Raw genomic sequence first — 27127 nt, forward strand, 5'->3', positions numbered from 1 at the left:
CACATTTCATGTGAAGTGTGAGAGTGAGAGGGCCTCCTTGGCAGCATTCTGAGAGTCCCCTATCTGGTATCTGGATAGCAGATGAAGCGGAATGTTAATTTTAGGTGTGGCAGAATTTCAAAGAAGGCTTATCACTTAGCCATGATAAGTCAGGGACCTATGAGGAAAGTGGTCATATGTGACAGGAAAATCTCAGCAAAATTTAAATGGAATATTTCTGGGCTTATTGAAGAAAGAGAGGGGTCATGTGCTAAAGAAGCTGTAGGATCCAGCTCATGTTACCAGCAGGAACTGTGAGAATCTGCCTGAGAACTTGAGAATAGATCTTGAAAGGCCTGGATTGAATAGCAAAATAAATAATTTTTTTAAAAAGCTAGATAAAGGAGAGATAAAGGGAGGAGAGTTTGTTTATTTGTAAGCCCAGTTGGGTTATGTTGTGATTTTCCCCAAATTCTGAGATTGTTCATAGGGGAGCTCTTTCTTGTGACATAGGATTTAAATCCTAGAAAGGAGGCTATTCTAATCCACTGCTTGGATAGATTTTGGAGATTTTATAAAAGTAATAGCATACATGAAATGATGCCATAACTGCTGTGATAAGACTATAGGGGAGGAATTCCCAGCATGGTGCAATGGGTTAAGAATACGACTGCAGTGGCTCATGTCACTCTGGAAGTGTGGGTTCGATCTCCAGCCTGGCACAGTGGGTTAAAGGATCTGACATTGCTGCAGCTGTATCTCGGATTCAATCCCTGGCCTGGGAACTTCCATAGGCCACAGGCATGGCCAAAAAAAACAAACAAAAAAGGAGAATCTAGTATTTATAGGAGCAAATATATGGGCAGCCAGCAAGGATATCCATACCTATATCTACACATCTACATCCATATCTATCTATATCTACCTATACAACTGCATTTGTATGTATTTCCCTATATTTTTATATCTATATGCATGTATATACATATGTTCTTAATCTCATGTAGAAGTATACATATATAGATGTATATGTAGGCACATATGCAGAGAATGCTAACCTCAACTTTCAGATCATTCTTGCTTGATTTTTCCTTACCTATAGAATATATATGTTTGGCATATTTATCCCCTACATATGTGTTCTATAGAGAGAGATAAGATCAAGGATGGATGGAATAGAATACCCTGATTTTTTAAGGTTATTGGAAACAAGATCTGAGTTGATACTGATATATAGGAAATTAGTATAATTATAGTTCCATGTTAGGCTTGGGGTATTTGGAAGTCTTGTAATGCATGGAGTTCTAACAAGATAAGAATCCCACTAAACTTAAAGCCTTGGCTTCCATCTGTTTGTGTAGGACTTTTCATGGTGGTAGGCCATCAGGAACAGAAGGAGTTATCACTGTCAAAGGTAATTGACTCAGGTCATCATGAGAGATAAGATGCTACCTCTTAATTGAGCCAGGGAGGAATATTGTTGGTACTCAGGTGATCCACTGGGTCCTCTTCTGATAGTGTCCTATTTTAGTGGTCATTCTCGGTTAGGTACACAAGAAAATCGCCTTTATTTTGGGTTCGAATACATGCATACATCCACATACATGAACATACTCATACACATATATTTTTTCCACCATTTCCATGTGAGGGATTTAATGTTATCCTAATGATTTATAGATCAAAGGTTGTCATATATAAATCTTGTAATAACTCACTAAATTTACTGTGGACTTTTGGATATCTGATCTTGTAATAATAAAGAAATGGGACTATACCTATTATGACTGGCATTGTTATGTCTGATCTCTTGGGAGTGAGGGATATGCCCTGAAAGACACCTGCAACAAGGTGCTTAGCAGTTCTCAGTACTGATAATACAGTTTGGATGGACTTCAGTGCAGGTTAACTTTCACAGTTCCCTGTATTCTCCTGATTAGTTCTGTGTCATAAAACATATTATTGGGTTAAGTATGAAGAGCAATGAATTTCCATCAGATCTAGGACACTAATTCTAGAAATGGTTAAGTGCCTAGAGAAAAGAAGGTCATGGGTGACCACTGAAAATAGTATTGGCCCCCAGTTTGGACTGAGGAGTAGTTTATAAACATGCTAATAATCAATGTTACTGAGTTCAATTTCTTAGTTGTTTTCTTCAATATTTTTACTTCAGATGAAAATATTCCTCTGTGAAGGCCAGGCAGACTTCTATTTGTCAACAAACTGCAATTAGCTTTTGAATACATAACTACAATGTTTAGTTCTTCCATGAGATACATAGAATTAATGTATTTTAAATTTTCACAAAATGAAATGTATGTGTTTAAACGAAATAAATACTTCTTGCAGAGGAAAATGCATGCAATAAGTCAAACTAAATCATAGCTAGGGCTCCAAATCAAAATAACAAGAAAAAGATCCTTATTTGAGAAGAGGAGCAGGCTAAGAGAGATTAGGGAAGTCGAAAGAAATTTAATGGGACAGTGTATTTTGCCAAAGAGCTTGCACAGGTGGCCCCTATTATCTGTGGGTTCTGCATGATTCAACCAACTGCAGATCAAAAATGTTTGGGAAACAAACAAACAAACAAAAAACTTCCAGAAAGTTCCAAAAGCAAAACTTGAGTTTGCCACTCACTGGAACCTATGTACGTAGCATTTGCATTGTATTAGGTATTACAAGTGCTCTAGAGATGGTTTAAAGTACATGGGAAGATGTGCATACAAATACTATGACATTTTATATAAGGGACTTGAGCATTCGCAGACTTTGGTATCCGCATGTGTCGTGGAACCAATCCCTAGCAGTTACAGAGGAGCAAATCTACTCCTAAATTTCTGAAGAGGATGAGGTAGATACTTTATAACTCAGATCTTTTGTAGGAACATTCTATTTTAATCCTCTTGTGATTACTTAAAATGAAGAATACAAATATATATTTAGACCTACATTTTTCTAATTACCTGTATAAAGATTGAAACAGTTTTACATCAAAAACTTAGTACAATTTTCTCTCCTTCTTTTCTTCTTCACTTAATTTTCCTATTAAAAATATAATCTCAATTTTAGATGCAAAATAGTTTTATTAATATTAACTGAATTTTTCTCAAAGAAGTTACTTTGATATTTATATTAAAATTTAAGAACTATCATTTTAGAATTGATTCTGTGTTTTATGATTTTTAAAATATATACATTTTTGTTAATCATCACTGATTTGGTACCTTATTTCTACATTCTTTTATTTTATTTTTTTTTGAGTTTTTGGGGCCACATGTGTGGCATATTGAAGTTCCCAGGCTAGGGGTTGAATTGGTTGAATTGAATCCACAGCAGTGCAGGATCTGAGCCATGTCTGCCACCTACACTGCAGCTCACAGCAATGACTGACCACTAAATGAAGCCAGGTATTGAACCAGCATCCTTATGGATACTAGTTGGGTTTTTAACCTACTGAACCACAATGGGAACTCCCGATTTCTCTATTCTTGAATTGTTTATCTTACTTAAAGAGGTATACCTTTGAGCATTTTTCTCACACCTGCAAGTCTGTATGAAAAGTTTATTTTTAAAAATATGGATATGTGTAAATATATTTTCCTGTAATTTAATTGGAAGAACAATTTGCTGAAGATAGGATTTTGAGTTTCAACCTTTTTCACACAAAGCTCTGTAGAGGCACTAGTCAACAATCTTGGCTTTGAAGGCAGATATGGGCTTAATCTTGATTCTGCCATGCACAAACTGTAACTTTGGAAAATGTGTCCTACCTTTGAGTAACAGTTATTCCCAGAGATAAGAGAGACAAAGGATTATGAAGGTTGTTTTTATCATTATACACTTTAAAAAAATTATGACTCTCATACTTGTTGAGAAGAATGAAGGCAAAGTACTTTTTTGGTTTTTTTTGTTGTTGTTGTTGTTGTTGCTCTGGTTTTCATAGGCTATATTTTAAACCACGAGGATGTGAGTTCAATATATATGGCTTAAAAATATTTGATTCTTCCAGCAAGTGATTGCTACCCACCTCTGTTTCCTAGAATGAATGAAGATTTTTCCTAATTTCAATATTAAATTGCGATTTCAATAGAACTGTTAGATGGTATAAGATGAACATCTTTGCACAAATTTCCATTATACTCAGAATGTCACTTACAAAACTATCAGAATGAATGGTGGTATTTTTAGAAAGTGTCCTTGTGAAATACCTTTGTGCCAGGGAACTCATATACCTATGATAATTTTAGTTGAAGTAGAAGTCAGTAAGTAATTTCAACTACCAGCGAATTCACCCCAAAAGTTAAAATATGAGCTAATTAGCCTGTGGGGCTGAGCTCTAGATTATTGGGAAAGGATCTGTAGGATACAGACTAAAAGCAGTGAGATCCTACCGGTATAGCAGGGGAACTTTTGGTAGAACATAATGGAAAATGATATGAGAAAAATAATGTGTATGTATATATGTATGACTGGGTCACTTTTCTGTACAGCAGAAATTGACAGAACATTGTAAATAAACCACACTTTAATAAAAAAATTTTAAAAAGGAAGGGTTATCTCTCTGATACAGGTAAGAGCTTTGATTGAGTATGTTGATAGTGTTACAGCTAAATAAGTTCAAGCATAGTTAATAATGATGATTTTGTTTATAAATATGTTTATTTAAAATCAGGATTTATTCACACTTCCTCTTGTATGAAGTGCTTGTGTTTATCCTTTACCCATTTTTGAACTGGATTTATTATCTTTTGATTGATTGATTGGGGTTCTGAAAATTGATCTCAAATGGCAAGTATATTTTCCCAGACTGTTGCATATCCATTAACTTTTTTTTTAATGGAATTTTTTCTGTCCAGAGGTTTTAAATTTTCTCATAGCTCAGTTTACCTGTTATTTCCTTTTTGGTATATTCTTTCTTTTTCTTCATTAGGAAAGACTTTTCTACTTCAAGGTCATAAAGTTGTTTTACTTTACTTTTATTTGTTATAAAGTGTTGTTAATTCACATTAAGGTCTTTGATCCATTAGAATTTACTTTTAGTAGTAATTCTAGTTTTATTTGTTTTTTACTCCTATGGAAAGTCAATTTTTAAAAACATGATGTTCTTACATGTTTTCTCACAAATGATCCCAACCTTTCCTATATCAAATATCCATGGATACACAGGTTTGTAAAGTAAAGAATTCAACCTTAACTAAAGAGAGGTAAAGGAATAGTGATGGATGAGGAGCCTTTTTAGACATTATGCTTGGGAAGGATCTTTCTAATAAATTGATATTTAATTAGAGTTCTGAATAAAATCAGGGAAGAAGGTCATTCCATCTGGAAGAATAAGCAAAATCAAAGACTTTGAGGCAAAAAGGAGTCTTTTAATACTGGAGACACACAGGGCGGCTAGTGGGCTGAAGCCAGGTAAGTAAGTGGAGTGGAAGTGAACAAGATGGCATTCCTGTTGTGGCTCAGCGGGTTAAAAACACAACTAGTGTCCCTGAGGACTTGGGTTTGATCCCTGACCTTGCTCAGTGGGTTAAATATCCAGTTTTGCCTTAAGCTGCAGGGTAGGCTGCAGAGGTAGCTTGGATCTGGCATTGCTGTGGCTATGGTGTAGGCCAGTAGCTACAGCTCCAGTTTAGCCCCTAGCCTGGGAACTTCCATATTCCTCAGGAGCAGCCCTAAAAAGAAAAAGAAAAGTGAGTAAAAGATGAGTAGGAGTAGGGACTTTGTGGTGGAGGGTTAAAACTCAATGTAGCTTAACTATCATAAGATAACATTGGGGATTATTAAATGGGAGATGGGTGTGATCTGCATATTGTTTTAAAAAGAAGACATCTGAAACAGATGACAGGAAAAGAAGACATACAAACAAGTTCATTTTTATATGTGGGAATAAATTATTACAAATAAAAATATTTTATTTTTAATTAAATTATAAATATTTTCTTGGTATTTCTTAGCTTTTCCTAACCCATTTCTTTTTATCAATACATTCATTCTTTAACTTACTCATATATGTATTAAAACAATTGAGCTCTATTCTGGTCTTGCACTCTGCTGAATGCTAGAAAATCAATAAAAAGCAAGAGGTATGATTTACATGGAGAAAATGACAGGTTGTGATAGTAACAAAGAAAAGAACTATAGTGATGCATTTTCAAGGAAAGTTTTTTCTGGATATATGCCCAAGAGTGGGATTGCTGGGTAATATGGTAGTTCTGTGTATAATTAGCACTGGGAACTATGTCTTGTCACTTATGATGGTGCATGATAATGTGAGAAAAAAAAGAATGTATACATGTGTGTGTTAACTGGGTCACCATCCTGTAAAGTAGAAAATTGACAGAACACTGTAAACAAGCTATCATGGAAAAAAAATAAAAATCATTATATAAAGTAAAAAAAAAAAAAAAAAAACTTAAAAAAAAATACTATAGTGATGCAAATCAACAAATGGTATGGATCAAATACCCAAAGAAAGAATAGGTTACTAGATTTCTATTTTTATCAATTTCTATTTGTTCTACTCCACCTTCTTCATTTTCTCATTCTGGATGGACCTTTAACTTTCTTCCATTCAGTCTTAGGCCATCTATATTCCCAAGGCATTTTTGCCCCTATTTTGCATTTCCTGCTTTGTCTACTTCAATCTGTTTGGGATTGATCCAGCTGTTTTAGGGGGTTTGGGAGCATTATTAAAGGGACTTAACTGTGTGTTTACAGTTTATTAGAGAGAAAGTGTTAATTTGCTTCTTAGCATTTTTAATTAGCTCTGGAAACCTCTAAGCATCTTTGCAGTAATTCCAGGGAAAGCAGGGTTTGTAGTGAGTATAATGATCTTCTAACTACCTTTTCAGACTTTCTAGCCTGATCTGACTCCTATAGTAAAAGTAGAATCTTTTAAAAAAAATCAGATCATTTCTGACTGTTTGCTTTTACACGTTTATTCTATTCCAATCAAGAGATTATCCTCTTGATAGTAAGAATTATATCACCCTAACAGATGCCATCATCAATATGATCTTTGAGATTTGGTTTTGTTGCAAAAGTGATTGCTGTTTTTTATAATGATTTTTATTTTTTCCCTTATAGCTGATTTACAGTGTTCTGTCAGTTTTCTACTGCATAGCAAGATAACCCAGTTACCCATACATGTATACATTCTTTTTTTCTCATATTATCATGCTCCATCACAAGTAACCAGATATAATTCCCAATGCTGTACAGCAGGATCCCATTGTTTATCCATTCCAAAGGCAATAGTTTGCATCTATTAACCCCAAATTTCCAGTGCATCCCAGCCACTTCCCCTCCCTCTTGGCAAATCACAAAGTCTGTTCTCCATATCCATGACTTTCTTTTCTGTGGAAAGGTTCAATTATGCCCTATATTAGATTCCAGATATAAGTGAAATCATATGGTATTTGTCTTTTTCTTTCTGACTTACTTCACTCTAGTTTCATCCATATTGCCGCAAATGGCATTATTTTGTTCTTTTTTATGGCCGAGTAGTATTCCATTGTGTGTATATATCACATCTTCTTAATCCATTCATCTGCTGATGGGCATTTAGGTTGTTTCCATGTCTTGGCTATTGTGAATAGTGCTGCAATGAACATATGGGTGCATGGGTCTTTTTCAAGGAAACTTTTGTCCGGATATATGCCAAAGAGTGGGATTGCTGGGTCATGTGGTACTTCTATGTATAGTTTTCTCCATTGACTCTTACATTGTCTGTGGATTTGTCCTAAATGGCTTTTATTATGTTCTCCATAGTGGTTGTACCAAGTTACATTACCACCAACAGCGTAGAAGGGTTCCCTTTTCTCTACACCCCCTCCAACGTTTGTTATTTGTGGATGTATTAATGATGGCCATTCTGACTGGTATGAGGTGGTACCTCATAGTAGTTTTTTGCATTCCTCTAATAATCAGGGATGTTGAGCATTTTTTCATGTGCCTGTTGGCCATCTGTGTATCTTCCTTGAAGAAATGTCTATTCAGGTTTTTTGCCCATTTTTCAATTGGGACATTGACTTTTTTGCTGTTGAGTTATATAAGTCGTTTGTATATTTTAGAGATTAAGCCCTTGTCAGTTGTATCATTTGAAACTATGTTCTCCCATTATGTAAGTTGTCTTTTTGTTTTCTTTTTGGTTTCCTTTGCTATGCAAAAGCTTGTCCGTTTGAGTAGGTTCTATTGGTTTATTTTTGCTTTTATTTCTGTTGCTTTGGGACACTGACCTGAGAAAACATTTATCAGGTTGATATCAGAGAATGTTTTGCCTATGTTCTCTTCCAGGAGTTTGATGGTGTCTTTAAGTATTTAAGCCATTTTGAGTTTATATTTGTGCATGCTGTGAAAGTGTGTTCCAGTTTCATTGATTCACCTGCAGCTGCCCAGGTTTCCCAGCAACACTTACTGAAAAGACTGTCTTTTACCCATTTTTATATTCTTGCCTCCTTTGTTGAAGTTTAATTGACTGTAGGAATCTGGGTTTATTTCTGGGTTCTCTATTCTGTTCCATTGGTCTGTATGTCTGTTTTGGTACCAGTACCACACTGTCTTGATAACTGTGGCTTTGTAATAGTGCCTGAACTCTGTGAGAGTTATGCCTCCTGCTTGATTTTTGTTCTTCAGGATTGCTTTGGCAATTCTGGGTCTTTTGTGCTTCCATATACATTTTTGGATTTTCTGTGGTAGTTCTGTGAAAAAACGTCATGGGTGATTTGATAGAGATTGCATTGAATCTGTAGATTACTTTGGGTAGTATGGCCATGTTTACAATATTAGTTTTTCCAACCCAGGAGCATGGATTATCTTTACATTTCTTTGAATCCTCTTTAATTTCCTTGATTAATGTTTTATACTTCTTGGCATATAAGTCTTTCACCTCCTTGGTCAGGTGTATTCCCAGATATTTGATTTTTTGGGGTGCAATTTTAAAAGGTGTTGTATTTTTGTATTCCTTTTCTAATAGTTCACTGTTAGTATGCAGAAATGTCACTGACATCTGAATATTAATCTTATATCCTGCTACTTTGCTGAATTTGTTGATACGTTCAAGTAGTTTTGGGTTGAGACCTTAGGGTTTTCTATATATAGTATCATGTCATCTGCATACAGTGACAGTTTTACCTCTTCTCTTCCAATTTGGATGCTTTTTGTTTCTTTTGTTTGTCTGATTGCTGTGGCTAGGACTTCCAGTACATGTTGAATAACAGTGGTGAGAGTGGGCATCCTTGTCTTGTTCCAGATTTTAGTGGAAAGGCTTTCAGGTTTTCTCCATTGACTCTTACATTGTCTGTGGATTTGTCCTAAATGGCTTTTATTATGTAAGGTATATTCTCTATATACTCACTTTGATAAATGTTTTTGTCATGAATGGATGTTGGACTTTGTCAAATGTTTTTTCTGCATGTATTGGGATGATCATGTGGTTTTTTATTTTCTTTTGTTAATGTGGTGTATGACATTGATTGATTCGCTTATGTTGAACCATCCTTGTGAAACTGAGATGAATCCCACTTGGTCGTGGGGTATGATCTTTTTTTATAGGTTGTTGGATTCAGTTGGCTAAAATTTTGTTGAGAATTTTTGCATCTATATTCATTGGAGATATTGGCCTATAGTTTTCTTTGTTCATGTTATCTTTGTCTAGTTTTGGTATTAGGATGATGGTGGCATCATAGAATGTCTTTGGGAGTGTTCCTTCTTCTTCAACCTTTTGGAAAATTTAAGGAGGATGGGTATAAATTCCTCTTTGTATGTTGGTAGAATTCACTTGTGAAGCCATCTAATCCTATAGGGAGTGTTTTTATTACGTATTCAGTTTCTTTTCTAGTAATCAGACTGTTCATTTGATCTATTTCTTCTTGATTCAGTTTTTGGCAGGCTGTAAGTTTCTAGAAAGTTGTCCATTTCTTCTATGTTGTCAAATTTGTTGGAGTACAATTGTTCATAGTATTCTCTGTTTTTTGGTTTTTTTTTTTGTTGTTGTTGTTTTTTTGTATTTCTGCAGTATCCATTGTAATTTCTCCTTTTTCATTTCTTATTTTGTTTATTTGGATTTCTTCTCTCCTCTGCTTGGTGAGTCTGGCCAGTGATTTGTCAATTTTGTTTACCTTTTTAAAGAACCAGCTCTTGGTTTAATTGATAAAAGTGATTATTTTTGAAATGCAGAAGATTATTCATTAGGTGGGTTATACATTCTCAATAGTATATGAGCTTATTCTCTGCGCATTTGAGTAATAGAATTTTACAGTAAAGTTTTCATTAACTAAGTTATATTTAAAATATAATGTCTAATTTATAGTTTTCTTTGATATATTTATCACATTATATGAAAATTGTTAAAAGTGTATAATTGTAATTATTTTACCTGCTCAAAATGAACATACGCCAAAAATTTTATTTCGCTTATTTACAAAGAAGAGAACTGGTAATGTATTACATACCAATGTTACTGAACTCAGATTTGGCTGCTGGCACATTGCCTTTCAAAAGGCAGTACTTAAGAGGTAAGTATTAGTAGAAAGGAAAGTTACTTTAATCAGAAAAGCTGGCAACCAGGGGAGAAGGCAGAGCCATGTCCCCAGACCAACTCCAAAGATTTTGCTCAGCTTTGAAAAAATTTTGAAGGGAAAACGGGACATAACCTCAGTTAAATAATCATTGAAGCAGGAGGTCAAGCTCTGCATCATTTTCCTTTGCATGTAGGTTGGCTGACTCCTCATGATCTTTCTTTAGGTTCTATCTGTTCACACGGTTTGTTCATGATATTACTGAAGGGGAAACTAGGGAAGAGATCTAGTCATCTGCTAATTACTTATTCTTCATTTTTAGTTCTTTGTTCTACAGAAAGAATCAACATTTAGGCAAAGTGCTGTGTGATCAATGGATTTGAAAGTTGAACTTGGGCCTGAGATGAGTTAGAGCATGGGACTCCATGCAGAAAGCTCTTTCCTGGGAGTTCCCGTCGTGGCGCAGTGGTTAACGAATCCGACTAGGAACCATTAGGTTGCGGGTTCGGTCCCTGCCCTTGCTCAGTGGGTTAACGATCCAGCGTTGCCGTGAGCTGTGGTGTAGGTTGCAGACGCGGCTCGGATCCCGCGTTGCTGTGGCTCTGGCGTAGGCTGGCAGCTACAGCTCCAATTAGACCCCTAGCCTGGGAACCTCCATATGCCGCAGAAGCGGCCCAAAGAAATAGCAAAAAAAAAAAAAAAAAAAAAAAGAAAGCTCTTTCCTGTCAAAAGCTGCTTACACAGTTGATACCAACAAGAATTTGGAGAACAAAAACATATATTAGCAATCGGGAATTTTGAAATAAATTTACAAGAAGGTGCAGAATGGATAGCCACAGGGCAATAATCAGTTGCATTATCCAGGACACAATTAATTGGAAGTTCTATAATCAATAATACTTTGCACTTTTATCAATTTGCTGCATTATAGAGTTATAAAATAGCTTAATACAGTGAAATGGTCTGTACAGTACATCTACTAGTCTTATTTTACACATTTCAAAGTCCTTCACAAGCCATGCATCTCCAACTTGTGACGATAATAATCCCAAAGAAATGTGACTCTTAAACACAAAATGAGGCTGGTTACATTAAGTTTGCACTGATAATTACATAGGTATAAAAGAATGATAAGTTACTATTTAGATCTCCTTAAGTTTGCTTTGTAAAATCTAGAGCTGTACAGTATTGAACTATTTCTGAGACCACAAAGTTAAATTTTTAGAGGGAATCCAAGATTGGACTGTCAAAAACCTACATTATTTGATATCCTGGGGCTAGGAAACTTAAATCCAAAAGAATAATAGGCTATTTCATGAATTTAAAAAGAAAGGAAGGAAGGGAGGATAGTTCCTGGAAACCCTGCCTCAGCGTACTGGTATGGACTGAGTATCATCCCAATATCAACCCAAATCCCACATCCAGGTGTCTAATCTTTGATAAGTCAACAGTTTAAAGGATTTGGTCCAATTATTTTCCACAAGGAAATATTTTTCTTATTTGAGAGGAACTAGTCCACAAAAGAAGTGAAATAAATTGCTCATGTAACGATGTATTTATAACCCACTATTATACATTTTAGTTAACAGGAAAACATAGAACACAAAAATTAGTTAAGGGCCTCAGATTTTGCCAGTCAGATTTGCATTTAATCAGAGTTGTTAGATGTGGGTCAGCAAGTATTAAGTGCAATAATAATGCAGGTAAAATGCAACTACACTGGCTAGCATAGATATTTGTATCTTATAACACTTTAGTTCAGGATTGAACATATCATTGTGTAGCAGAAGTCAATACAGGGGAAACATAGAGGCTTCTAGAGAGCAGTTGAACATTGATGGTGGTATAATGTCCCAAACCATTCTTAACATAGTGGAAAATATCTTTAAATATCTACCTATACTAAAAATTTAGTAAGAATGACTATTTCTTTTTCAAGCTTTTTTTTTTTAAATGAGTGTAATTATTTTATCCATCAATATAAAGAAAGGGATAAAGCTAGCACTTAATTCCCTAGAAGTGGTTTTTGAAGCACTTTGGAAAGAATCTTGAGGTTAAAAAATGGTCTTTCCATGCCAGCTTAATCTACCATATTGAGTAAAGTCTAACCTGAACATATTTTAGAGGAGGTAAATAAAATTACCACATAGTAATAAAAAATTCCATCAGTATTTCCACTAAATACTCACATGCTCTGTAAACTTATCTTCCTCCGCTCTGCCCCTGCAAATTGCCAGATTCCCTCATTAGAAAGTCTATGAGGGTTGACCAGTTCTTTAAAGATGTCAATTTTTAAGTCAATTAAATTTTGGAAAATATATAGTAAAAACGATGATTTTGGTTTAAGAGTTAATGTTCTTATACGATTCCTGCTGACACAGTTTCAGAACAGGACCTAATTCTTTATTAAAGCCACTTTTAAATAAAACAATAAAATCATAACAAACTGTGATGTGTTCACCTTGATAATGTCTGTGGAAGGAAGATGGAATGAATCATCCTTTTTATCACAAAGCAGTTTAAAATCATTAATGGTTCAAAACTCAGCTTTATTCTGTATTTTTCTAATTTAACATGTGATAACATGTAGGGAAATAACTTCTGCTTAGACACTACAGTTAAGCTAAATATTTAAAGGACTAAGACAGAACATTTGAATTATTTTCACACTATAATGATATTCTGATTTTTACAGTTATAAATTATGTTTTTATTTTTTTAACAGACCTCTTAGAAAGCAGTAACTCAGATTCAATTTTTCTTTCATAACGGTCCAATTTCAAAAGAAATTTCACACTCTTAAAAGGAGCTACTTGCCATTCTTAAACTAGTATACACTATTATCTTTATCATTATTTCCATCATCATCATCATCATTACCACCATTTTTTGGTCTTGAGACTATAGCCGGCCCTATGTATCCACAGGTTCTGCATCCAGGGATGCAACCAATTGTGTGTTGAAAATATTAAAAATTTAAAAATCCAGAAAGTTCCCAAAAGCAAAACTTGTGTTTGCTGCTCTTTGACAATTATCTATGTAGTATTCATGTTGTAATTACAACTATCTATAGAGAATTTACATTGTGTTAGGTATTCTAAATAATCCAGAGATGATTTAAAATACAGGAGCATGTTTATAGGTTACAAACACAAATACTATGACATTTTATATAGGGGGCTTGAGCATTGTAAATTTTGTTATCCTCAGGGGCTTATGGACCCATCCCCCAAGGATACCAAGAGTTAACTTATTTCCTTCCTATCTAACTATAGGAAATTCTCTTAAATTTCATACACAACTTCTGATTCCAAGAAACAAAATATGAATCATGGGCACTTTGTATCACACTTTATATAATGGGTCTATATACAAAATCTTTTTAATAGGTGGTTTTATATACATATATATGTGTATATATGTAATATTTTAATCTTTTATTGAATTTATACTGACAGTTTTAAGTGTTGAAGAATATACTTTTCTATCAAATAATCTTCATCATGGCATTAGAATTCTACATGGTTTCAAATTCTCCCACAACAAATATGATATTTTATAAAATGAATGTATTTATGAAAACTAAATTAACTTTTAGAAATATGATATTTCAAATACTCTTTGAAGCTCACTAATTACATGTCTATTGGAATGAATCTAGAGTGATCAAAGAAATTTTAAACCAATGTTTGTTCTTTAAGAATTTATATTTTTATGTAAAGAAAAAGAACTACTTGTAATGAGGAACACCTATAAGCTTCTTGGTTAAGTTAGAAATATTTTAAGATTATTAAGGCTTTATAATAATTAATCATGTAAAAATGTTAATGTAACTTTTAAATAGTTGCAAAAATATACCTCTCTTAAGTACCTAACTTAAAATCATAAACTTATTTAGGCATTGATAGAAACATTTTATCAAGGCACAATAGTTTTAAAAAATTGATATATGCTATGATCTATTTTAAAATCTAAATTCATATCATTCATATCTGTGATGATATAGATAAATTTTTTTATTTATATATTTTTTGCTTTTTAGGGCCGTACCCACAGCATATGGAATTTCCCAGGCCAGAGGTCAAATCTGATCTGTAGCTGCTGGCCTGTGGCACAGCAGTGCCAGATCTGAGCCACATCTACGACCTATACCACAGCTTACAGCGACGCCAGATCTTTTTAACCCACTGAGCGGGGCCAGGGATCAAACCCACGTCCTCATGGATACTAGTTGGATTCTTTTCCACTGAGCCACAATGGGAACTCCTCGGTGATGATATAGTTTATATTTTTCAAAATATATATATATATATTTCAAAAAATATATATATATATTTTTTGTCTTTTCTAGGGCCACTCCTGTGGCATATGGAGGTTCCCAGGCTAGGGGTCTATTCAGAGCTGTAGCTCCTGGCCTGCGCCATCAAGATCTGAGCCACATCTGTGACCTACAGCACAGCTCACAGCAATGCCGGATCCTTAACCCACTGAGCAAGGCCAGGGATCGAACCCGCAACCTCATGGTCCCTAGTCAGATTTGTTAACCATTGAACCACGACGGGAACTCCAAAAACTTTAAAAACTTTTTGTTTTTAAAAAAGTGTTTGTGTGTGTAAATATACACACAGACATCTTGGAAATTCCAAATTCCAAAGTATACTAATTCTGAAACTGAGTTTTAATAATTAAAACTGTTAGGAAGAATTAAATTTAAATGATTATAGTATGGCATGTGACTTAATCTTTATTTTACATAAGCAACCTCTCAAATTCAAGAAATATTGGGGCAAAACAGGAAAACCAGTTTGATTATAGAACTCAAGCCTCAACTACTACACGATGATATTATTGTAACATTAACATACTTATCCCTTTCATGGGCCTTCAGGAAACTATGTCAGTATACTCGAGAAAAATGATATAACAAGGAGTTCCGGTCATGGAGCAGCAGAAATGAATTTGACTAGGAACCATGAGGTTGCTGGTTCGATCCCTGGCCTTGCTCAGTGGGTTAAGGATCTGGTGTATCCATGAGCAGTGGCGTAGGTCGCAGATGCGGCTCAGATCTGGTGTTGCTGTGGCTGTGGTGTAGGCCAGCCGCTACAGCTTTTCTCTGATTTGACCCCTAGCCTGGGAACCTCCATATGCCCTGGGTGTGGCCCTAAAAAGACAAAAAGATTAAAAAAAAAATACAATGAAAGCTACTCATTAAAGGCTTAATTTGCTGAGATAGTTGTAATAGTTTTCAATCTTAGCTGTCCTATGTCAATAACCTGTGTGTCTTTTTTAGAAACCTCAAGTGGCTCTTGCCTAGCTGGAGTGCTAGAGATTGATTAAGATAAGGATATTGTTAGACTAAACCACATGGTAATGAGGGTTATTTCTGCCTTTTAATTTCTTTTCTAAATAGATAGCCAACTAGAAATCAGTCCTGGTGGTAAGCTTTCTGTTTGCACTCACTCTTTCAAGTTGATCTTTAAACTATAGACAGACTGTAGCACAGTTAGATGTGCTGGCTCCACATTGTGGGTTCTCATCTAAGATTTTCCTTTTACCAACTGAACATCCCTGGAAAACTTACTTCTCTAAACCTTAATTTTCTAAACTGTAAATGCAAAATGATAATGATGATTCCTTATAAATTTGTTATGAAGATTAAATAACTCATGCACTTAAAATTGTCAGTTCAGAGCCTGGCATATGTTGGTACTCAATTAGCATTATCATTACTTTTATTATAATCTGATTCTCTTCTTATTGGTTGTTATATGAAGTTGGTAATACAAATTCACACTCATACTTTTCTAGTTATTTTTGAACAAAATGATGAGCATGTGGAAATATCATTATCTAATGTCAAAAAAATTCTCTCTAGAGTCTGAGAGTCACATTTGGGAGATCACTGTCAAAATTAAAGGTATAATCGATGGTCAGGGACAAGAGAATATTTATTAAAAATTATATTAACCCCCATAGAGAACATTTCTTGAATATATTACTTCCATTCTGACTTTATTTTCAGAAGTTTGTATTTCTAGAAAAACACAATAAATCGATTGTTTTCACTGACTTGATGGTTATAGCTATCCAAGCCTATGTCAAAGTAACTTGGCTAAACCTACATAGTTCTGCTCAAATGGCACAGTCAAGATAATATCTCAGAGACTATTATTTTAGTGTTTTATATAAATATAGAAGAACCAGCTTATGAATGAAAGAAAACAAGAAAAAGAAATACTGAGAAATTCTATCTTAAAATATATCCAGGGACAGAGACTAGTATTTACCTGGATTGACTACTAGTATCTTGTAGCTTAAGTTCCTTGTTTGCAGATAGACTGGAACCAGGGATATTAGAATCTGTCCATATTCTACAAGTAAGCATATTTCCTTGTGTGTACAATTTTCTATCTTATTTTATACTGAATATGGAAAGATACAGTGTCTTGTGACATTTGTAACCCAACATTACAATTTGTCTCTCATTTCCAAAAAGGGTGACCAGTCTTGAGCATTTGTTAGAATAAAGTCATACAATATATATCTATTTGTCTTTTTAGGGCTGCACCCATGGCATGTGGAAGTTCCCAGGCTAAGAGTTGAATAGGAGCTACAGCTGCTAGCCTACTCCACAGCCATGGCAATGCCTGTAACCTACACCACAACTCACAGCAATGCTGGATCCTTAACCCACTGAAGGGGCCCAGGGATTTAAAATTACATCCTCATGGATACCAGTCAGGTTCATTACTACTGAGCCACAATGGGAGCTCCCTAAAATCATATTCTTCCTTTTTTGTTCCTCACCAATTCTGTGTAAGTATGAAGACAAAATGGAAACTAGCTGTGGCGTGTCCTATGACAAATATGTAAATTTAATAATGATAATTGTGAAAAGTGTCATCGTCTAAGACTTTAACTTATGACAATAACAGTTCCTTTCATCTAAGAGTAACAGCAAATACAGGAGGTCAGTTTCTGACTGGCTAGTATTTAACTAAGAACACAGTGTAGTCTTTGTGGTAGGCTGAATAATGGTCCTCCAAAAAGGCCTGCGTCTTCATCTCTGAGACTTATGGATGTTACTTTGCATGAAAAATGGGACTTTTTAGATGTGATTAAGATCTTGAGAGGGGGAGTTTATTCTAGGTTATCTGAGTGGGGATCCAATATAATTGCAAGAGTCCTTATAAGGGAAAGAAGAAACAGGAGAATAAGTGGAAGAGATGTGATGATGGGAGCAGAGGTTGGAATGATGCAGTTATATCTGGAAGGAGGCCTTGAGCCAAGTAAATTTGGCAGCATATAGAAGCTGGAAAAGGCAAGGAAACCAGTTCTCCTGTAGATTCTCCACATGGAATATTAGCTGTGTTGACAGTTTACTTTTAGCCTAGAGAGACCCATTTTGGACTTCTGACCTCTAGAATATGTGGTAATAAATTTAAGTTGTTTTAGGTCACTAAATTTGTGGTAATTTGTTATAATAGCAAAAGTAAACTAATATAGTGTTCTTGATAGAACCATAATGTTTTTCATTCAGTGAGTAGTTGAATTGTGTCTGTCCCTGGATTTAACATAGCCTTTGCTCTACTAAGAAATATAGATGTCTTAACAGTCATATTTTTGAGTTACGTTTATTTCTCATCCTTTCTCATTTTCTATTTGATAATTCAAGGTATTTTTTAAAAATTAACACAGTATTTATCACTTAGTACTGATGAGATGTAATAAGAGTCATCACTTTCCCAGTTGATGAAAATCAGAATTATTTACATGTGCTTTCTGTTTTACATTTTACTAAAGCAAAGCCACTGCTAATTTAGGAGCCTGGGATTAGCATCACAGAAGGTGTCACTGACTCTTTAGGCTCTGCTCTTTATAAATTTACTTCTTCCACACTGTCTTTACTTTGTGATTTGCCAGAAATACAGTGTAGAATAAGATATGGTGAGGTCATGGTAATAGCAACTTACATTATTTGCTTCCAGTGTTCCTCCCTGCTCCAGTTTTAAATTCTGTATTAAAAGGAACTGAAAGAGGTATGCATAAAACATGGCCATTGTACAAATTATAGAGCAATTACTTTTGTTAAATTATGCAGGCATTTGAAGAAGGTTGAACATGAAAGAAGGTAACCAACAGGAAAGGCAAGTTGGCTGTGTCCTCTGGAGTCTCATTGATGTCATTACCTTATTGAACTCCCCATAGGAGGGATTCTGGTCATAAGCATTACCAGATGAATTAATTGGGCTGTTGTATAATTTCTCTAAAAGAGAACTTTTGAGGAGCAATCTCTACTGGACTACTGCTGGATTCTATAGAACTTATCTCGAAGCTGAGGTTTACTTTACATAACAGAAACACTGACTTTACTCGAATTTTATTTTTCTTTCTTTCTTTCTTTCTCCTTCCCTCCCACCCTCCTTTCCTTCCTTCCCTCCTTCCTTTCTTTTTTCTTTTTTTTTTTGTTTTTTTTGCACTTTTTTTGTTGTTCTTGTTGTTTTGTTTTGCTTTTTAGGGCCATACCTGTGACATGTGTAAATTCCTAGGCTAGGAGTAGAATCAGAGCTGATCTGCTGGCCTGCACTACAGTCACAGCAACACCAGATCTGAGCTGCCTCTGTGACTTATACCACCACTCACAGCAATGCCAGATCCTTTACCCAATGAGCAAGGCCAGGGATTGAACCCACATCCTCATGGATACTAGTTGGGATTGGTTTCCGCTGAGCCACAAAGGGAATTCCTTATGTTTCTTGGAGATGACAAAAAATGAAAAATGCTGAAGACTAAGCAAATAATAGAGCCAATCCTCCCTCAACTAACCTTTAGATGTGCACATGGATCAAACATCTCAAACTGCTAAATTGAGAATGGATTGTCAGCTCAGATGTAAATGCATACTTAGCAGCCTCAAACAACTGATTTTAAAACATAAACACAGATCTTTGTTACCAGAGTTGTACAGAAAAAAATACCAGTCTAGTTTCAGTCAAATTTGGTGGCTTGAGATACTTCTGTTTTTCAAAGTGACTTTGTCTCAGCACTTTTATGATAATTCTATATTTTAGCTCTCAGAGCAATTTTATTTCCTTTATTTGCTATTTCTTTGAAGGGAACACATGGTAGTTACTATAGGCCAACTGTAACTTTCTTTTGGGATCACTAAGATAATAAAGTAATGAATCCAGTAATTTGTCATCATCTAGTGTTTAAAGCCAGCAGAAGTTGGCTTGACTACCAGATGAAATTTCATCTCAGATATGTTTTTCCTTCAGGAATGACTCAGGGAAGATTTTCATACCAAGTAAATAAGGTAGCATCTAAAAAGTAAGCTGCTGGTGTTAGGTTTGATGTATCCAGTTACTGGAAACCCCTCGACATCTTTCCAAACTGTTCTCTCTCATCCCCACTGCCATGACATAATTCAGGCCTCATTATTTCTTGTCTGGATGAATGCAACAACTTCCTAATTGTCACTCACTGCCATCAATCTTGTCCCTCCTCCTCTAATTTGCCTTTATTGTGATCACCAGTGATCTTTCTACTCACTGGTGAGTATGCAACAGCATCACTTTGTTGCTTAAAATTCTGCAGTACCTCCCACAGCATTTAAGGTAAGAGTGCCGACTTTTGGTCAAGTTAAACCATCCCTAGCTCACAAAGTAACCCTAATGGATCATTCTCTGACCTCAGTAATGCTGTTCTTAAAGCTCTTTAACTATGTTCAGTGTTTGGAAAATACCATGCTCTCTGTCTCTGTCTCTCTTTTTTTTTTTTTTTTTTTTTTTTTAAACTTCACACTTGCATCACCCACTATCTGGAATGTCCTTTCCATCCAAGCCCTCCAGATTCATCTTTGATATCACTTCTCCCTTATTTTCAACTTTTATTTCCTCTAAGGTTTACTTTTCTTATCATAGAATTTTTCACAATGTATTGCATTGGCCTATTTAATTACCTCTCTACCTATTTAGTTTGACTGTGTGATCTTTGCTACAGTTTTATCTTCAGTCTCAAAAAAGTATGAGGCTCATTTTATTTATTTTGGGATTGATAAAAATATACATACAAAACTTCTGGAAATATGTCAAAACCTCCTATATATCACATATCTGTACTGATAACAGAGACAATGTAAACATTCCGCTTCCTCCTGTTCTTAACAAAGTGGAACTTAGGGTTGTTAGGAGAGATTAGACTCAGAAAGAAAAACACACCCCAATATTTCAGTAGCTTATATAATAATAAGTTTTTTTTCTAGTCCATAGTCTCAGTTGAGTGTACTCAAGATAGAGGCATGGGTTTTCTTCATGTGCTGACTTGGGAACTAATGCTCCTTATGTTTGGTGATGGTGTCCTCCCCTAGGAACACATAAATATTTGCATGCAGCTAGTGGAAGGAAAAAGATGATAAACTGTGTTTTAGATTTTGATGTGCCAGAATTTGACTTCACTACAAATCTCATTCCATTGGAAATAATTCCGTACCTAACTGTAAAGGAGGCTGGTAAAATTCCGTGTATGGCTAGAATTCTAGATCGATTTCTGCAGATGACATAGCTGTCTCTCATAAGAGGACCAACAGTACAATATGTTTGCTCAAAGCCCAGGATTCCTCTAATGGTTCTTAGAATTCACACATTTGTATTTTGTAAATGCTGACCCTCACTTGTTGGCCACCTATCTAATCTTGTTCTGAAAGTTTACGTCATGTTTATTTATCAGTCACCTTGAATTCTCTCTCTTGTCCCCTTTACCTGTGTATGAATAAGGACTCATCTTCCAACTCATCATTAAACAATGTGTTACATGGTACAAAATTTTTATGAAATGGTGGCTATAATAGAAAGAAATTAGAGCATAGAACAAGAACCAGTTTGAAGGAGCACTGCCATTACTTTTACCAAAATTTTGGGGGCATATCCATCTTTACTGGTGGTTAATTATCTAGGTCCCTACCTCCTTTTTCTGGTCCTGTGAAAAACTTACCAAGCACTTTCTTCATCCCCAAATCCATTTATCCATTCAGAACTCTTCAAGGCAGCAAACCAGAAAACATAGACATAAAGCTTCAAAATCCTTTCCTCTAATATGTAAATCAATCCAGTCCTCTTGAGATTGTTGTATAATGAGACAAAATCCTCCCCATTACAGAATGCTGAGTGGTTGTAGTTAGTAATTTTTTTAATACCAGTTACTTTTCCACACTTTTTTCTTTAGCTTTATTTTTTATTAAAGTATAGTTGATTTATAGTATTGTGTCAATTTCTGCTGTACAGCATAGTGACCCAGTCATATATATGTGTGTGTGTGTGTGTGTGTGTGTGTGTGTGTGTGTACTTGTTTTTCCCCACTTTCTCACTTTTCTTACAGTGCTGGGAGTTTATTGTGAACCTTTGTAGAGATTTGAGTTAGAAGTGGCATTTGCTCCACTGGCCATGCTGTTTTCCTAGTCTACTGTTTTTCCAATTCTGAGATAAGTAATGAACTCAATAAGTCAGTCAGATGCTTGAGAAGCATTAGTCAGCAGTTTGATCTGAGTGATTTGCACTTCTACTTGATTTTCTTTATATTATAAAAAAAGATTTAAACTGGTTTAATTGGCTGCTAATCTGAATGGTACGTCTGTATTTTTTCCAAGTTCTCATCTATTTCAGAATTCGGGAATCCCTCCTGAGCTGTACTTATGTATTTACTTTCCAGCTAGTGCAACATTCTCCAGGATAGACCTCTGTAGCTTTTTGAGGGAAAGGCTTGATTTGCCGAGAAAAACATACAGAATGAGAAATAGAAATGTAACGAAGTTGTGGAGAGGGGAAAAAAAAAAAGGTAACTAAAATAAAATTGTGAGCTGTTTTCCTCACAATTATATCTGGCAGGCATGGAGGATTCATGGTCCATCTATATATTTGACACATTCAGATAAAAGACTTCAAGACTGCACAACACAGGCTTTTTCTGTCATTTAATTTAATAATATTTGAGATTTCTGTGAGCTCCAGGAATGGATTATCATAGACATCTTTACCTCTTTGATCATCAAGATTAATTGTGCCATTCTTATAAGTCGTCCTATATGGCAGTAGAGAGAACACTTCATTGAGAGCATAAAGGTAGAAAAACACATGTTAGGAGTATTGTATACATTCAGAAAACAAGAGTCTACTGAAAACAGTAGAAGAGAACCTGAGCCATAGTCATGGATGCTTTCAGAAAAATTGTGTTTTAAGTTATTCTCTCATGTGCCCTTTTACCATCTTTTATCACATTCCTTTGCTTCTCTGCTTATGTCTGGAAGTATCTGTATATGTGCACATGTGTGCATGTGTACATATATGGATTTCTGAGCCTTTAGAGCTGCTGTATCAGTTACTAATATTCTATAATTTTAAGCATTCGGTTTTGCTAGACAATCTGCTGCGATACAGTGGTGCAAATGTAGGCCTCTTTTCCCCTCTAATTTAGTCTGTTTTTCCATACTTTTTTTCAAAAATTATATCTGTCATTTCCTTTATCCCAGCAGACTTCTTAATGTCCTCTTGCCTGTTTTCTTCTCCTTTTCTCTGTCTATCCACACCCTCTCAATTTTTCTTCTTGAGAGAGGGCAGATGATCAATATTAAGGTTTGCACAAAATACATAGTTGATTCAGTGATCATAGCCCTCACAGTATTTTTTTCTTTAATGTTTTCTGACTCTTTGGTCCAGTGGTAGATATAAAATATGATTTTAGTAACATCAGAATAAAGATGCCTATGTTCAAAAGTCCATAATTACATTTTTATTGCTATGTATCCATAAATGTGTGGAAACAAATATCTAATAACAGAGGCCAATATTTTAAACTTAATATTTATAATAATTTCATCTTAAGATAACTTTTATTTTTGCAATAAGTCAGTACTAAAGTATATCATGTAAAAGTCATTTATGAGGTTAACAACTAATTATTTCATTGTTTTAATGTGGCACTTTTAACAATGTTATAAATAATTAGCTGCTTTTTTGTAAAATAAACTATTGAAAAAGGAAATTAACTTTTTCTTTACAAAATGTTATAAACAAATATTGTACTCTTAGGATACTCCAAAGAGAATATTAAAAATCATTTTTTTTAAAAAAAGGCATACATAACAATATGTAAACATGAAGATTAAAATATTTTAGGTGTTACTAGGGAACAACACAATTTTCTTTTTAACACATGTGCAACAGATAAAGAATGGTAAAGGGCCATGATACCTTATATATGCCTGTTCTAGCAATGTAAATTTTGTGGATTTCAGGATTCTGAGTATGAGTGTTGTGTGTGAGGGTAGGGTAGCTGCTACATATGTGAGTGTGGTGGATAATATGGTTTGTGTTGTGTGTTATATGTGTGAGTATGTGGTATGTTGTGTGTGTGCTAGGTTTATATGTGGATGGTGTTAATGTGGTTAATGGTGTTAATGTGCCACTGCACTAACATGGGCATGCTGTGTTAGTGTGTACACACACACATATCCTTTATAGACTTTGCATCCTGTAGTTTACTTTATATCCTTGGCTATTTGTCACTTTTGATCAAGCATTACCATGTTACAATCATGTCTGTGATGGAAAGAAAATAATTACAGTCAAAGAAATGTTTGAATATTGGAGATAAAGATGAAATGTATATAGCACATTATAGCCTTCCTTTTGCATGGTAGAAGGGGGTTTATCTATGTCTCAATATCCCTTCATGGCCCAAGCCATTCTTCCCCCTGGATGCACTGTATTCACTTATTCCATCCTGTTCAGGCATCTCTCTCCTATGTCTAGTTTTCCCCACAATCAAGACTGCACACTATACTAACAGATGAGAATGGAACACTGAGGAATTGCAAGACATTTAATATTTACAAGCACAAAATTAATACGATCCCCTAAAGTACTGAATGAGTGATATACCATGCAGATAGGAGTGAAAGTGAGGCAAAAGACAGGTAGATAAAAATCATTAAAGACAAAAGTGAGTTGTGCTGATATCAGAAAGAATGTACTTCCACACCATTTTCAAAAATAAACATGAATAAGTTAAGTTACGTAATGCTTTCTGCAGATGACTTAATGAAATAGCTGGGTTAAAGTAACAACAGATTGAATTTTACAATGAGCTAATTATTAGTGGGAGAAAATAACAGCTGTGCAGAACAACTTTCATAAAATTTCCTCCTCAAAAGAGAAAAGAAGAATGATGATCGAAAAATAATTAGGAGACACATTTAAGTTAATAAATATGACTTGTTTAACAGTGTTGACACCAAGTGACTAAGGTAACCATACATAATTTGTTCTCATTTTTCAGTTCATATTGCCTTCTCTGTATTAATGAAAGTTGATACAAAGGTGAATCATAGTAGAATTATGATTGTTGGCTTATTCAATCAATTTTAAGTGATAATTATTAAAACTTTAAAAATTCTAAACTTAAGAAAAAGCTTTTTATCTGTTGGGGAGGGAAGTTATCCTCTAGAATCCAGTTATGACTTTTGCCAAAGAATCCACCACAGGTTAGCTCTAGTCATAAATATATTTTTATTTCTGCTAGAACGATGACTCCTAAGACAGTGGATATCAAATTGGAATCATTTGTGCTATAACCTCAAATGGTAAGAAATATTAATCTGCATGAACAGGAGAAGAGAGCCATTTAGTGGAGAAAGAACTCTGAGAGCAGGTGAATCATCTCTACTCCACTCCCACAAATCTCTTAATGTGGAAGATATACCTTCTAGTAGTATTTCTAAACTCTGCCACTCTGAGTACAAATTAGCTCCCATTTACAATATCTCATTCTTGATACTCTGCATTATAGACTTCCCACTGCTCACACATGATTTCTCATTGTAGTTAGATGGTGTCAGGTGATCAGAATTGGCAATGGCTTGGTAAGTGGAAGTGATGTGTTATTTCAGGGCCAAAGTCTTTAATTAATAGAGGGAAAGATTTCCACACTGACTCTTTCTTCCACATACACAGGGAGAACTACTCTCTCTAGAACACAGAGTGTCTACAGAGTGGTGGAGACTTCAGTAACCAGGATCTCTGAGTTGCTACAGAGAGCAGTTGCCCTGGAGAGTTGCTTAGAGCCTCAGCCAACTTTGCTTAAGCTAAGAATAAACTTTGATTACATTAACTCTTAAGATTTTAGGGTTGTTTACTATCTCAGCTCATCTTCTAGGTTATTCTAACTCGAATATTCTAAATCTCCCATATTGACTAGCTGGAACTCCAGATATTTTTCTAGGAATTCCTAGCATCCTAGAGTTTTATACATCTTTTGTATCCATTCTGATTGTATTTAACTACATTTGATGACCTGGGTATCCTCCAAGGCATATTCTGCAGCTTCTGCCCTTCTGCAAATCTTAAAAATGAGATTTCTCAATCTATTCATCCCCAGCTGTTGGTCTGGGTTTGTCAAGCACTCTGACACCTGTGGTTCAGGCAGAGAGTTTGAGATCAGGTGCCACTACTTCTTCTGCCACACAAAAATAGAGCAATGAATCTGGCAAGGTTAATACCATATGGTCTAAGATTTTATGGATTAAACCAGAAGAGACCTCAAAGAAAGCTATTTTTGGTCCCTTTCCTCATACATACTGGCTCTAATACAGCTGTAGATTTCAGCTGATTTACTAGGTACTAGCTGGCCCCCTGAAATGGGAAAGGATAGTCTCTTCCATCCCCAAATATCAGTTGAGGAATATCAATTGGCTGTGCCATACATTTTGCAGCTAGCAGTGGAAACAACTCTTTCAATTCACACTAAGAGCTATTTCCCCAAACCACTTTTTTTTTTTTTGAGTCCTATGGTATTTAATTCTCACTGTGCTTGGCATCACCGTAATCTATACAAACTTATCCTCAAATTTGTCTCAGAGTATCTCCAGAATCTCACCTGTGTGTAGAAAAGTTTCACTCAAGTTCTTTAGCTGCTGTTTGTGGGCTGCCTATGATAATCTGCTGTACCAATACTACCTTTCTTGGAGCTCTTAATAAGAATAATGTTCCTCTGGGTACTAGTTTGATAACCATCTTCATTATATCATTTGCCAGATTGTATGTAATAAAAAAATAACTCTTTCATATCTACTATTCACCTGTCTTCCAGAACATGAAGTGTAATTATTGTTCCTAAGGTATCACATAATTTTGGTGATCAGAACTTTCGTGAGTCTGGCTCCAGGCCAATATCCTATGTACAATCTTTCAGCTTGACCAAAGGTAATTACAGAGAGAGCCTGACAGGTGTCATGCGGGAGAACTGCCTTTCCCACAGCCACACTTGAAACATAGCAAATACATTGCTGTCTCTAGAGCAAATTACAGTCAAGGGCTCAGGCTCCGTCTTACTTTGGCCAAGTATGCTCGTGTGTATGTATGCATTTCTACCTCAAACACCTCATTTGAAGCCTCCTTCACCTGGAAGCCTTGACTAAGGCACTGATATATCAGCAACCCTTCCTACATCTCCTTATTGGATGGTCTTCAGCAATTTTTCTTCACTCTGACTTAGGCCTCTGCCTCTCCAGGTCCATTAAATATCAGGAAGCTTGTTTTTTCCTTTTGTGGCTTGATGATTTTCTTTTGTATTATATTTAT

The 27127-nt window shown here is 35.2% G+C and overlaps 1 long non-coding RNA gene across 1 annotated transcript in view; it reads left to right on the top strand.

The window, feature by feature from the left end:
• LOC110262063 overlaps positions 1-27127 on the top strand; it is a 128483-nt gene that overhangs the window by 10206 nt on the left and 91150 nt on the right. The gene's annotated exons all lie outside the window — the stretch shown is intronic.

This window comes from Sus scrofa, chromosome 1, assembly GCF_000003025.6.
Source record: "Sus scrofa isolate TJ Tabasco breed Duroc chromosome 1, Sscrofa11.1, whole genome shotgun sequence".
NCBI classification, from domain to species: Eukaryota; Metazoa; Chordata; class Mammalia; order Artiodactyla; family Suidae; genus Sus; species Sus scrofa.